Source organism: Tachypleus tridentatus, chromosome 8 (genome assembly GCF_004210375.1).
Source record: "Tachypleus tridentatus isolate NWPU-2018 chromosome 8, ASM421037v1, whole genome shotgun sequence".
Taxonomy (NCBI): domain Eukaryota; kingdom Metazoa; phylum Arthropoda; class Merostomata; order Xiphosura; family Limulidae; genus Tachypleus; species Tachypleus tridentatus.
The window spans coordinates 102,697,663-102,712,821 of NC_134832.1; the positions used below are offsets into that span (position 1 = coordinate 102,697,663).

Sequence of the window (15,159 nt, forward strand, 5' to 3'; positions counted from 1 at the left end):
ATTCGTCGATTGCTCATATTTTGTTAATAAATATAATGAATCGATAATATAAATTTATTTATTTACGTTTGTAGTCTAATTTACTTTCCTTCCTTCTACATACAGAATTGTATTTAGTATATCACGAAATTAATACGAAAACAAATGGTAAAAATAAGAAAACTTAGATTTAAGTCGAGAGGCCTTCTTACACGTACATTATTTTAACCACTACCTAACACTATGTATTTTAATGTAATATCACTTCTCCATTTCTGTTATAGTTCTCATATATATTTACAAGCGATTTCTCTTCTTGTATTCTATGTTCGTCTGTTATGACGTTTTCTTTCACACATAATATGAAGCTCTCAAAAGTACTCTTATTCACGACTTCATTTTCAGTTTTAAAACAAATGAAACCCTTGAATTGTAACTCAAGTTATAATGATAAATACTACATTTGTAGAGGTATTCAGATTAAACATTATCTTCATGATGCTAGTTCTGTGTTAAAATGTACGAAGATTTTCTTAAAAGAAACTGTTCTTTTTGTTTTGCTGGCTTAGTGTTAAAGTGTTATTTATTCCTGTTCTTCACTTGCCATATTTTATTAATAAATATGATGAAACGAGAAAGGCAAACATTTACGGCTTCATATACGTGAGTCACCTAAGTATATATTTTCAAATTTTAGACGTTCTTTTTAACTTTTCGTAACGTTATTATATGTAATATATCATAAAATCTATTCCAAATTAAATGGTAAAAATAAGGAATTTCATATTTACATTGTGAGGCCTTCAACCACGTCCAAATATTTCTTTTATCGTTTTTTTTATAAAACTTCTTACCACTACCTGTTTATGTATGTTTTAGTGAAACAACACAGTTTTTGTTTTTATTTCTATAACAGTTCACAAATACCACATATTTACAGGAGGTTTCTCTTTAGTATTCTTTTGTTCGTATGTTTTGAAAATTTTCATCACATTTAATATCAAGCTATCAGTGTAGTTTATTCACGACTTCAAATTTCAGTTTTGATAGGCATGGAACTATTCACTTGTTACTCCAATTCCTATGTTATATACTTCTCTTACAGATTAATTAAGATTGAACATTATCTTGTTTATGCAACTTGCCACAGAATTAACATTTTCCGACAATTATCGTTTGAATTGTAAATTAAGTTTAAACATTTCGATGAACAACACGAGATATGTAAATAAAGATTTCATCTACTTCTCTTTGCAACTAGGAGGATAACCATTTATGCGTAAAAAAAAGTTTGCAAAGTTTGCACTTGTTGGCTATTGAATTGTAACGATTTTGTTTTCTTAAGAGCGGTTTTCGGAACTTCTATCTATTGATAGGAACAAAGTGTGGAACACGAGCTCTTAAAACACCTTAGGCTCTTACAATAAAAATGGAAATGTATACACGTGTGATATACTTTGGTGAAGAAGTACCTTTTCAATTATCCGCTCCGTGGACTTCTAGAATACTCGAAAAACAAAAAAGAAACATACATAAAATGATGTATTTTTTATTTACTCTGTTGGATATGGTCAATTATGATTGTTTGTGATATATATATATATAGACATATAGCCTCGGTAGCAGCAGGGAAGCGCGTCAGTCTCATAATCTGAAGGCCGTGAGTTCGAGCCTCACCCGGGGCACACTTTAGAATGACGCTTGGGAAATGATCACATGAATGAGAATATGAGAATGTAGGTTTAGGAATTTTTCAAGACTCAGATGGAATAATATGTCAGTGTAAGTGAGGCTTACAGACATATTATGTAGTCTAAGAGCTATTCCCATATGAAAATGGTTACATTCTACGGCAGGTGTGAGTGAAAGGTTACGGAGATTTATTTAAAAGGAACTCTTTGTTTTCATTTTGCTGGCTGATTGTTAAAGTGTAATTTATACGCGTTCGTCGATTGCTCTATTTTGTTAATAAATATAATGAATCGATAATATAAATTTATTTATTTACGTTTGTAGTCTAATTTACTCTTCCTTCCTTCTACATACAGAATTGTATTTAGTATATCACGAAATTAATACGAAAACAAATGGTAAAAATAAGAAAACTTAGATTTAAGTCGAGAGGCCTTCTTCACGTACACATTATTTTAACCACTACCTAACACTATGTATTTTAATGTAATATCACTTCTCTCATTTCTGTTATAGTTCATATATATATTTACAAGCGATTTCTCTTTCGTATTCTATGTTCGTCTGTTATGACGTTTTCTTCACACATAATATGAAGCTCCTCAGTGTACTTTATTCACGACTTCATTTTCAGTTTTAAAACAAATGAAACCCTTGAATTGTAACTCAAGTTATAATGATAAATACTACATTTGTAGAGGTATTCAGATTAAACATTATCTTCATGGTGCTAGTTCTGTGTTAAAATGTAATGAAGATTTTCTTAAAAGAAACTGTTCTTTTTGTTTTGCTGGCTTAGTGTTAAAGTGTTATTTATTCCTGTCCTTCACTTACCATATTTTATTAATAAATATGATGAAACGAGAAAGGCAAACATTTACGGCTTCATATACGTGAGTCACCTAAGTATATATTTTCAAATTTTAGACGTTCTTTTTAACTTTTCGTACGTTATTATATATGTAATATATCATAAAATCTATTCCAAATTAAATGGTAAAAATAAGGAATTTCATATTTACATTGTGAGGCCTTCAACCACGTCCAAATATTTCTTTTATCGTTTTTTTTTATAAAACTTCTTACCACTACCTGTTTATGTATGTTTTAGTGAAACAACACAGTTTTTTGTTTTATTTCTATAACAGTTCACAAATACTCCACATATTTTTACAGGAGGTTTCTCTTAGTATTCTTTGTTCGTATGTTTTGAAAATTTTCATCACATTTAATATCAAGCTATCAGTGTAGTTTATTCACGACTTCAAATTTCAGTTTTGATAGGCATGGAACTATTCACTTGTTACTCCAATTCCTATGTTATATACTTCTCTTACAGATTAATTAAGATTGAACATTATCTTGTTTATGCAACTTGCCACAGAATTAACATTTTCCGACAATTATCGTTTGAATTGTAAATTAAGTTTAAAACATTTCGATGAACAACACGAGATATGTAAATAAAGATTTCATCTACTTTCTTTTGCAACTAGGAGGATAACCATTTATGCGTAAAAAAAGTTTGCAAAGTTTGCACTTCTGTTGGCTATTGAATTGTAACGATTTTGTTTTCTTAAGAGCGGTTTTCGAACTTCTATCTATTGATAGGAACAAAGTGTGGAACACGAGCTCTTAAAACACCTTAGGCTCTTACAATAAAATGGAAATGTATACACGTGTGATATACTTTGGTGAAGAAGTACCTTTCAATTATCCGCTCCGTGGACTTCTAGAATACTCGAAAACAAAAAAAAAGAAACATACATAAAATGATGTATCTTTTATTTACTCTGCTGGATATGGTCAATTATGATTGTTTGTGATATATATATATAGACATAGCCTCGGTAGCGCAGTAGGAAGCGCCGTCAGTCTCATAATCTGAAGGCCGTGAGTTCGAGCCTCACCCGGGGCACACACTTTAGAATGACGCTTGGGAAATGATCACATGAATGAGAATATGAGAATGTAGGCTTAGGAATTTTTCAAGACTGTAATGGAATAATATGTCAGTGTAAGTGAGGCTTACAGACATATTACGTAGTCTAAGAGCTATTCCCATATGAAAATGGTTACATCTCTACGGCAGGTGTGAGTGAAAGGTTACGGAGATTTATTTAAAAGGAACTCTTTGTTTTCATTTTGCTGGCTGATTGTTAAAGTGTAATTTATACGCGTTCGTCGATTGCTCTATTTTGTTAATAAATATAATGAATCGATAATATAAATTTATTTATTTACGTTTGTAGTCTAATTTACTTTCCTTCCTTCTACATACAGAATTGTATTTAGTATATCACGAAATTAATACGAAAACAAATGGTAAAAAATAAGAAAACTTAGATTTAAGTCGAGAGGCCTTCTTACACGTACATTATTTTAACCACTACCTAACACTATGTATTTTAATGTAATATCACTTCTCTCATTTCTGTTATAGTTCATATATATATTTACAAGCGATTTCTCTCGTATTCTATGTTCGTCTGTTATGACGTTTTCTTCACACATAATATGAAGCTCTCAGTGTACTTTATTCACGACTTCATTTTCAGTTTTAAAACAAATGAAACCCTTGAATTGTAACTCAAGTTATAATGATAAATACTACATTTGTAGAGGTATTCAGATTAAACATTATCTTCATGGTGCTAGTTCTCTGTTAAAATGTACGAAGATTTTCTTACAAGAAACTGTTCTTTTTTTTGCTGGCTTAGTGTTAAAGTGTTATTTATTCCTGTCCTTCACTTACCATATTTTATTAATAAATATGATGAAACGAGAAAGGCAAACATTTACGGCTTCATATACGTGAGTCACCTAAGTATATATTTTCAAATTTTAGACGTTCTTTTAACTTTTCGTACGTTATTATATGTAATATATCATAAAATCTATTCCAAATTAAATGGTAAAAATAAGGAATTTCATATTTACATTGTGAGGCCTTCAACCACGTCCAAATATTTCTTTTATCGTTTTTTTATAAAACTTCTTACCACTACCTGTTTATGTATGTTTTAGTGAAACAACACAGTTTTTTTTTTATTTCTATAACAGTTCACAAATACCCACATATTTACAGGAGGTTTCTCTTTAGTATTCTTTGTTCGTATGTTTTGAAAATTTTCATCACATTTAATATCAAGCTATCAGTGTAGTTTATTCACGACTTCAAATTTCAGTTTTGATAGGCATGGAACTATTCACTTGTTACCCAATTCCTATGTTATATACTTCTCTTACAGATTAATTAAGATTGAACATTATCTTGTTTATGCAACTTGCCACAGAATTAACATTTTCCGACAATTATCGTTTGAATTGTAAATTAAGTTTAAACATTTCGATGAACAACACGAGATATGTAAATAAAGATTTCATCTACTTTCTTTTGCAACTAGGAGGATAACCATTTATGCGTAAAAAAAAAGTTTGCAAAGTTTGCACTTCGTTGGCTATTGAATTGTAATGATTTTGTTTTCTTAAGAGCGGTTTTCGGAACTTCTATCTATTGATAGGAACAAAGTGTGGAACACGAGCTCTTTAAAACACCTTAGGCTCTTACAATAAAATGGAAATGTATACACGTGTGATATACTTTGGTGAAGAAGTACCTTTTCAATTATCCGCCCGTGGACTTCTAGAATACTGAAAACAAAAAAAGAAAACATACATAAAATGATGTATCTTTTATTTACTCTGTTGATATGGTCAATTATGATTGTTTGTGATATATATATATATATATATAGACATAGCCTCGGTAGCGCAGTAGGAAGCGCGTCAGTCTCATAATCTGAAGGCCGTGAGTTCGAGCCTCACCAAGGGCACACACTTTTAGAATGACGCTTGGGAAATGATCACATGAATGAGAATATGAGAATGTAGGCTTAGGAATTTTTCAAGACTGTAATGGAATAATATGTCAGTGTAAGTGAGGCTTACAGACATATTACGTAGTCTAAGAGCTATTCCCATATGAAAATGGTTACATTCTACGGCAGGTGTGAGTGAAAGGTTACGGAGATTTATTTAAAAGGAACTCTTTGTTTTCATTTTGCTGGCTGATTGTTAAAGTGTAATTTATACGCGTTCGTCGATTGCTCTATTTTGTTAATAAATATAATGAATCGATAATATAAATTTATTTATTTACGTTTGTAGTCTAATTTACTTTCCTTCCTTCTACATACAGAATTGTATTTAGTATATCACGAAATTAATACGAAAACAAATGGTAAAAAATAAGAAAACTTAGATTTAAGTCGAGAGGCCTTCTTACACGTACATTATTTTAACCACTACCTAACACTATGTATTTTAATGTAATATCACTTCTCTCATTTCTGTTATAGTTCATATATATATTTACAAGCAATTTCTCTTTCGTATTCTATGTTCGTCTGTTATGACGTTTTCTTCACACATAATATGAAGCTCTCAGTGTACTTTATTCACGACTTCATTTTCAGTTTTAAAACAAATGAAACCCTTGAATTGTAACTCAAGTTATAATGATAAATACTACATTTGTAGAGGTATTCAGATTAAACATTATCTTCATGGTGCTAGTTCTGTGTTAAAATGTACGAAGATTTTCTTACAAGAAACTGTTCTTTTTGTTTTGCTCGCTTAGTGTTAAAGTGTTATTTATTCCTGTCCTTCACTTACCATATTTTATTAATAAATATGATGAAACGAGAAAGGCAAACATTTACGGCTTCATATACGTGAGTCACCTAAGTATATATTTTCAAATTTTAGACGTTCTTTTTAACTTTTCGTACGTTATTATATGTAATATATCATAAAATCTATTCCAAATTAAATGGTAAAAATAAGGAATTTCATATTTACATTGTGAGGCCTTCAACCACGTCCAAATATTTCTTTTATCGTTTTTTTTTTATAAAACTTCTTACCACTACCTGTTTATGTATGTTTTAGTGAAACAACACAGTTTTGTTTTTATTTCTATAACAGTTCACAAATACTCCACATATTTACAGGAGGTTTCTCTTTAGTATTCTTTGTTCGTATGTTTTGAAAATTTTCATCACATTTAATATCAAGCTATCAGTGTAGTTTATTCACGACTTCAAATTTCAGTTTTGATAGGCATGGAACTATTCACTTGTTACTCCAATTCCTATGTTATATACTTCTCTTACAGATTAATTAAGATTGAACATTATCTTGTTTATGCAACTTGCCACAGAATTAACATTTTCCGACAATTATCGTTTGAATTGTAAATTAAGTTTAAACATTTCGATGAACAACACGAGATATGTAAATAAAGATTTCATCTACTTTCTTTTGCAACTAGGAGGATAACCATTTATGCGTAAAAAAAAGTTTGCAAAGTTTGCACTTCGTTGGCTATTGAATTGTAACGATTTTGTTTTCTTAAGAGCGGTTTTCGGAACTTCTATCTATTGATAGGAACAAAGTGTGGAACACGAGCTCTAAAAAAACACCTTAGGCTCTTACAATAAAATGGAAATGTATACACGTGTGATATACTTTGGTGAAGAAGTACCTTTCAATTATCCGCTCCGTGGACTTCTAGAATACTCGAAAAACAAAAAGAAACATACATAAAATGATGTATTTTTATTTACTCTGTTGATATGGTCAATTATGATTGTTTGTGATATATATATATATAGACATAGCCTCGGTAGCGCAGTAGGAAGCGCGTCAGTCTCATAATCTGAAGGCCGTGAGTTCGAGCCTCACCCGGGGCACACACTTTAGAATGACGCTTGGGAAATGATCACATGAATGAGAATATGAGAATGTAGGCTTAGGAATTTTTCAAGACTGTAATGGAATAATATGTCAGTGTAAGTGAGGCTTACAGACATATTACGTAGTCTAAGAGCTATTCCCATATGAAAATGGTTACATTCTACGGCAGGTGTGAGTGAAAGGTTACGGAGATTTATTTAAAAGGAACTCTTTGTTTTCATTTTGCTGGCTGATTGTTAAAGTGTAATTTATACGCGTTCGTCGATTGCTCTATTTTGTTAATAAATATAATGAATCGATAATATAAATTTATTTATTTACGTTTGTAGTCTAATTTACTTTCCTTCCTTCTACATACAGAATTGTATTTAGTATATCACGAAATTAATACGAAAACAAATGGTAAAAATAAGAAAACTTAGATTTAAGTCGAGAGGCCTTCTTACACGTACATTATTTTAACCACTACCTAACACTATGTATTTTAATGTAATATCACTTCTCTCATTTCTGTTATAGTTCATATATATATTTACAAGCGATTTCTCTTTCGTATTCTATGTTCGTCTGTTATGACGTTTTCTTCACACATAATATGAAGCTCTCAGTGTACTTTATTCACGACTTCATTTTCAGTTTTAAAACAAATGAAACCCTTGAATTGTAACTCAAGTTATAATGATAAATACTACATTTGTAGAGGTATTCAGATTAAACATTATCTTCATGATGCTAGTTCTGTGTTAAAATGTACGAAGATTTTCTTAAAAGAAACTGTTCTTTTGTTTTGCTGGCTTAGTGTTAAAGTGTTATTTATTCCTGTTTTTCACTTGCCATATTTTATTAATAAATATGATGAAACGAGAAAGGCAAACATTTACGGCTTCATATACGTGAGTCACCTAAGTATATATTTTCAAATTTTAGACGTTCTTTTTAACTTTCGTACGTTATTATATGTAATATATCATAAAATCTATTCCAAATTAAATGGTAAAAATAAGGAATTTCATATTTACATTGTGAGGCCTTCAACCACGTCCAAATATTTCTTTCATCGTTTTTTTTTATAAAACTTCTTACCACTACCTGTTTATGTATGTTTTAGTGAAACAACACAGTTTTTGTTTTTATTTCTATAACAGTTCACAAATACTCCACATATTTACAGGAGGTTTCTCTTTAGTATTCTTTGTTCGTATGTTTTGAAAATTTTCATCACATTTAATATCAAGCTATCAGTGTAGTTTATTCACGACTTCAAATTTCAGTTTTGATAGGCATGGAACTATTCACTTGTTACCCAATTCCTATGTTATATACTTCTCTTACAGATTAATTAAGATTGAACATTATCTTGTTTATGCAACTTGCCACAGAATTAACATTTTCCGACAATTATCGTTGGAATTGTAAATTAAGTTTAAACATTTCGATGAACAACACGAGATATGTAAATAAAGATTTCATCTACTTTCTTTTGCAACTAGGAGGATAACCATTTATGCGTAAAAGAAAGTTTGCAAAGTTTGCACTTCGTTGGCTATTGAATTGTACGATTTTGTTTTCTTAAGAGCGGTTTTCGGAACTTCTATCTATTGATAGGAACAAAGTGTGGAACACGAGCTCTTAAAACACCTTAGGCTCTTACAATAAAAATGGAAATGTATACACGTGTGATATACTTTGGTGAAGAAGTACCTTTCAATTATCCGCTCCGTGGACTTCTAGAATACTCGAAAACAAAAAAAGAAACATACATAAAATGATGTATTTTTTATTTACTCTGTTGGATATGGTCAATTATGATTGTTTGTGATATATATATATATATAGACATAGCCTCGGTAGCGCAGTAGGAAGCGCGTCAGTCTCATAATCTGAAGGCCGTGAGTTCGAGCCTCACCCGGGGCACACACTTTTAGAATGACGCTTGGGAAATGATCACATGAATGAGAATATGAGAATGTAGGCTTAGGAATTTTCAAGACTGTAATGGAATAATATGTCAGTGTAAGTGAGGCTTACAGACATATTACGTAGTCTAAGAGCTATTCCCATATGAAAATGGTTACATTCTACGGCAGGTGTGAGTGAAAGGTTACGGAGATTTATTTAAAAGGAACTCTTTGTTTTCATTTTGCTGGCTGATTGTTAAAGTGTAATTTATACGCGTTCGTCGATTGCTCTATTTTGTTAATAAATATAATGAATCGATAATATAAATTTATTTATTTACGTTTGTAGTCTAATTTACTTTCCTTCCTTCTACATACAGAATTGTATTTAGTATATCACGAAATTAATACGAAAACAAATGGTAAAAATAAGAAAACTTAGATTTAAGTCGAGAGGCCTTCTTACACGTACATTATTTTAACCACTACCTAACACTATGTATTTTAATGTAATATCACTTCTCTCATTTCTGTTATAGTTCATATATATATTTACAAGCAATTTCTCTTCGTATTCTATGTTCGTCTGTTATGACGTTTTCTTCACACATAATATGAAGCTCTCAGTGTACTTTATTCACGACTTCATTTTCAGTTTTAAAACAAATGAAACCCTTGAATTGTAACTCAAGTTATAATGATAAATACTACATTTGTAGAGGTATTCAGATTAAACATTATCTTCATGATGCTAGTTCTGTGTTAAAATGTACGAAGATTTTCTTAAAAGAAACTGTTCTTTTGTTTTGCTGGCTTAGTGTTAAAGTGTTATTTATTCCTGTTTTTCACTTGCCATATTTTATTAATAAATATGATGAAACGAGAAAGGCAAACATTTACGGCTTCATATACGTGAGTCACCTAAGTATATATTTTCAAATTTTAGACGTTCTTTTTAACTTTTCGTACGTTATTATATGTAATATATCATAAAATCTATTCCAAATTAAATGGTAAAATAAGGAATTTCATATTTACATTGTGAGGCCTTCAACCACGTCCAAATATTTCTTTCATCGTTTTTTTATAAAACTTCTTACCACTACCTGTTTATGTATGTTTTAGTGAAACAACACAGTTTTGTTTTTATTTCTATAACAGTTCACAAATACCCACATATTTACAGGAGGTTTCTCTTTAGTATTCTTTGTTCGTATGTTTTGAAAATTTTCATCACATTTAATATCAAGCTATCAGTGTAGTTTATTCACGACTTCAAATTTCAGTTTTGATAGGCATGGAACTATTCACTTGTTACCCAATTCCTATGTTATATACTTCTCTTACAGATTAATTAAGATTGAACATTATCTTGTTTATGCAACTTGCCACAGAATTAACATTTTCCGACAATTATCGTTTGAATTGTAAATTAAGTTTAAACATTTCGATGAACAACACGAGATATGTAAATAAAGATTTCATCTACTTTCTTTGCAACTAGGAGGATAACCATTTATGCGTAAAAGAAAGTTTGCAAAGTTTGCACTTCGTTGGCTATTGAATTGTATGATTTTGTTTTCTTAAGAGCGGTTTTCGGAACTTCTATCTATTGGATAGGAACAAAGTGTGGAACACGAGCTCTTAAAAACACCTTAGGCTCTTACAATAAAAATGGAAATGTATACACGTGTGATATACTTTGGTGAAGAAGTACCTTTTCAATTATCCGCTCCGTGGACTTCTAGAATACTCGAAAAACAAAAAAGAAACATACATAAAATGATGTATTTTTTATTTACTCTGTTGGATATGGTCAATTATGATTGTTTGTGATATATATATATATAGACATAGCCTCGGTAGCGCAGTAGGAAGCGCGTCAGTCTCATAATCTGAAGGCCGTGAGTTCGAGCCTCACCCGGGGCACACACTTTAGAATGACGCTTGGGAAATGATCACATGAATGAGAATATGAGAATGTAGGCTTAGGAATTTTTCAAGACCGTAATGGAATAATATGTCAGTGTAAGTGAGGCTTACAGACATATTACGTAGTCTAAGAGCTATTCCCATATGAAAATGGTTACATTCTACGGCAGGTGTGAGTGAAAGGTTACGGAGATTTATTTAAAAGGAACTCTTTGTTTTCATTTTGCTGGCTGATTGTTAAAGTGTAATTTATACGCGTTCGTCGATTGCTCTATTTTGTTAATAAATATAATGAATCGATAATATAAATTTATTTATTTACGTTTGTAGTCTAATTTACTTTCCTTCCTTCTACATACAGAATTGTATTTAGTATATCACGAAATTAATACGAAAACAAATGGTAAAATAAGAAAACTTAGATTTAAGTCGAGAGGCCTTCTTACACGTACATTATTTTAACCACTACCTAACACTATGTATTTTAATGTAATATCACTTCTCTCATTTCTGTTATAGTTCATATATATATTTACAAGCAATTTCTCTTTCGTATTCTATGTTCGTCTGTTATGACGTTTTCTTCACACATAATATGAAGCTCTCAGTGTACTTTATTCACGACTTCATTTTCAGTTTTAAAACAAATGAAACCCTTGAATTGTAACTCAAGTTATAATGATAAATACTACATTTGTAGAGGTATTCAGATTAAACATTATCTTCATGATGCTAGTTCTGTGTTAAAATGTACGAAGATTTTCTTAAAAGAAACTGTTCTTTTTGTTTTGCTGGCTTAGTGTTAAAGTGTTATTTATTCCTGTTTTTCACTTGCCATATTTTATTAATAAATATGATGAAACGAGAAAGGCAAACATTTACGGCTTCATATACGTGAGTCACCTAAGTATATATTTTCAAATTTTAGACGTTCTTTTTTAACTTTTCGTACGTTATTATATGTAATATATCATAAAATCTATTCCAAATTAAATGGTAAAAATAAGGAATTTCATATTTACATTGTGAGGCCTTAAACCACGTCCAAATATTTCTTTCATCGTTTTTTTTATAAAACTTCTTACCACTACCTGTTTATGTATGTTTTAGTGAAACAACACAGTTTTTGTTTTTATTTCTATAACAGTTCACAAATACTCCACATATTTACAGGAGGTTTCTCTTTAGTATTCTTTGTTCGTATGTTTTGAAAATTTTCATCACATTTAATATCAAGCTATCAGTGTAGTTTATTCACGACTTCAAATTTCAGTTTTGATAGGCATGGAACTATTCACTTGTTACTCCAATTCCTATGTTATATACTTCCCTTACAGATTAATTAAGATTGAACATTATCTTGTTTATGCAACTTGCCACAGAATTAACATTTTCCGACAATTATCGTTTGGAATTGTAAATTAAGTTTAAACATTTCGATGAACAACACGAGATATGTAAATAAAGATTTCATCTACTTTCTTTTGCAACTAGGAGGATAACCATTTATGCGTAAAAGAAAGTTTGCAAAGTTTGCACTTCGTTGGCTATTGAATTGTACGATTTTGTTTTCTTAAGAGCGGTTTTCGGAACTTCTATCTATTGGATAGGAACAAAGTGTGGAACACGAGCTCTTAAAAACACCTTAGGCTCTTACAATAAAAATGGAAATGTATACACGTGTGATATACTTTGGTGAAGAAGTACCTTTTCAATTATCCGCTCCGTGGACTTCTAGAATACTGAAAACAAAAAAGAAACATACATAAAATGATGTATTTTTATTTACTCTGTTGGATATGGTCAATTATGATTGTTTGTGATATATATATATATAGACATAGCCTCGGTAGCGCAGTAGGAAGCGCGTCAGTCTCATAATCTGAAGGCCGTGAGTTCGAGCCTCACCCGGGGCACACACTTTAGAATGACGCTTGGGAAATGATCACATGAATGAGAATATGAGAATGTAGGCTTAGGAATTTTTCAAGACTGTAATGGAATAATATGTCAGTGTAAGTGAGGCTTACAGACATATTACGTAGTCTAAGAGCTATTCCCATATGAAAATGGTTACATTCTACGGCAGGTGTGAGTGAAAGGTTACGGAGATTTATTTAAAAGGAACTCTTTGTTTTCATTTTGCTGGCTGATTGTTAAAGTGTAATTTATACGCGTTCGTCGATTGCTCTATTTTGTTAATAAATATAATGAATCGATAATATAAATTTATTTATTTACGTTTGTAGTCTAATTTACTTTCCTTCCTTCTACATACAGAATTGTATTTAGTATATCACGAAATTAATACGAAAACAAATGGTAAAATAAGAAAACTTAGATTTAAGTCGAGAGGCCTTCTTACACGTACATTATTTTAACCACTACCTAACACTATGTATTTTAATGTAATATCACTTCTCTCATTTCTGTTATAGTTCATATATATATTTACAAGCAATTTCTCTTTCGTATTCTATGTTCGTCTGTTATGACGTTTTCTTCACACATAATATGAAGCTCTCAGTGTACTTTATTCACGACTTCATTTTCAGTTTTAAAACAAATGAAACCCTTGAATTGTAACTCAAGTTATAATGATAAATACTACATTTGTAGAGGTATTCAGATTAAACATTATCTTCATGATGCTAGTTCTGTGTTAAAATGTACGAAGATTTTCTTAAAAGAAACTGTTATTTTTGTTTTGCTGGCTTAGTGTTAAAGTGTTATTTATTCCTGTTTTTCACTTGCCATATTTTATTAATAAATATGATGAAACGAGAAAGGCAAACATTTACGGCTTCATATACGTGAGTCACCTAAGTATATATTTTCAAATTTTAGACGTTCTTTTTTAACTTTTCGTACGTTATTATATGTAATATATCATAAAATCTATTCCAAATTAAATGGTAAAAAATAAGGAATTTCATATTTACATTGTGAGGCCTTCAACCACGTCCAAATATTTCTTTCATCGTTTTTTTTATAAAACTTCTTACCACTACCTGTTTATGTATGTTTTAGTGAAACAACACAGTTTTTGTTTTTATTTCTATAACAGTTCACAAATACTCCACATATTTACAGGAGGTTTCTCTTTAGTATTCTTTGTTCGTATGTTTTGAAAATTTTCATCACATTTAATATCAAGCTATCAGTGTAGTTTATTCACGACTTCAAATTTCAGTTTTGATAGGCATGGAACTATTCACTTGTTACTCCAATTCCTATGTTATATACTTCCCTTACAGATTAATTAAGATTGAACATTATCTTGTTTATGCAACTTGCCACAGAATTAACATTTTCCGACAATTATCGTTTGGAATTGTAAATTAAGTTTAAACATTTCGATGAACAACACGAGATATGTAAATAAAGATTTCATCTACTTTCTTTTGCAACTAGGAGGATAACCATTTATGCGTAAAAGAAAGTTTGCAAAGTTTGCACTTCGTTGGCTATTGAATTGTACGATTTTGTTTTCTTAAGAGCGGTTTTCGGAACTTCTATCTATTGATAGGAACAAAGAGTGGAACACGAGCTCTTAAAACACCTTAGGCTCTTACAATAAAAATGGAAATGTATACACGTGTGATATACTTTGGTGAAGAAGTACCTTTCAATTATCCGCTCCGTGGACTTCTAGAATACTCGAAAACAAAAAAGAAACATACATAAAATGATGTATTTTTTATTTACTCTGTTGATATGGTCAATTATGATTGTTTGTGATATATATATATATAGACATAGCCTCGGTAGCGCAGTAGGAAGCGCGTCAGTCTCATAATCTGAAGGCCGTGAGTTCGAGCCTCACCCGGGGCACACACTTTAGAATGACGCTTGGGAAATGATCACATGAATGAGAATATGAGAATGTAGGCTTAGG

At 30.7% G+C, this 15,159-nt stretch overlaps 6 non-coding genes across 6 annotated transcripts; all 6 read left to right on the forward strand.

The window, feature by feature from the left end:
* The first annotated feature begins 3,515 nt into the window (after positions 1 to 3,515).
* Positions 3,516 to 3,589, forward strand: TRNAM-CAU (transfer RNA methionine (anticodon CAU)). The gene has a single exon. It is a non-coding gene; the product is annotated as a tRNA-Met (tRNA).
* Positions 3,590 to 7,354: 3,765 nt separating this feature from the next.
* On the forward strand, positions 7,355 to 7,427 carry TRNAM-CAU (transfer RNA methionine (anticodon CAU)). The gene has a single exon. It is a non-coding gene; the product is annotated as a tRNA-Met (tRNA).
* A 1,845-nt stretch (positions 7,428 to 9,272) lies between these two features.
* On the forward strand, positions 9,273 to 9,345 carry TRNAM-CAU (transfer RNA methionine (anticodon CAU)). Its single transcript has one exon. It is a non-coding gene; the product is annotated as a tRNA-Met (tRNA).
* A 1,840-nt stretch (positions 9,346 to 11,185) lies between these two features.
* On the forward strand, positions 11,186 to 11,258 carry TRNAM-CAU (transfer RNA methionine (anticodon CAU)). Its single transcript has one exon. It is a non-coding gene; the product is annotated as a tRNA-Met (tRNA).
* Positions 11,259 to 13,104: 1,846 nt separating this feature from the next.
* On the forward strand, positions 13,105 to 13,177 carry TRNAM-CAU (transfer RNA methionine (anticodon CAU)). Its single transcript has one exon. It is a non-coding gene; the product is annotated as a tRNA-Met (tRNA).
* A 1,845-nt stretch (positions 13,178 to 15,022) lies between these two features.
* TRNAM-CAU (transfer RNA methionine (anticodon CAU)) lies at positions 15,023 to 15,095 on the forward strand. The gene has a single exon. It is a non-coding gene; the product is annotated as a tRNA-Met (tRNA).
* The last annotated feature ends 64 nt before the right edge of the window (positions 15,096 to 15,159 follow it).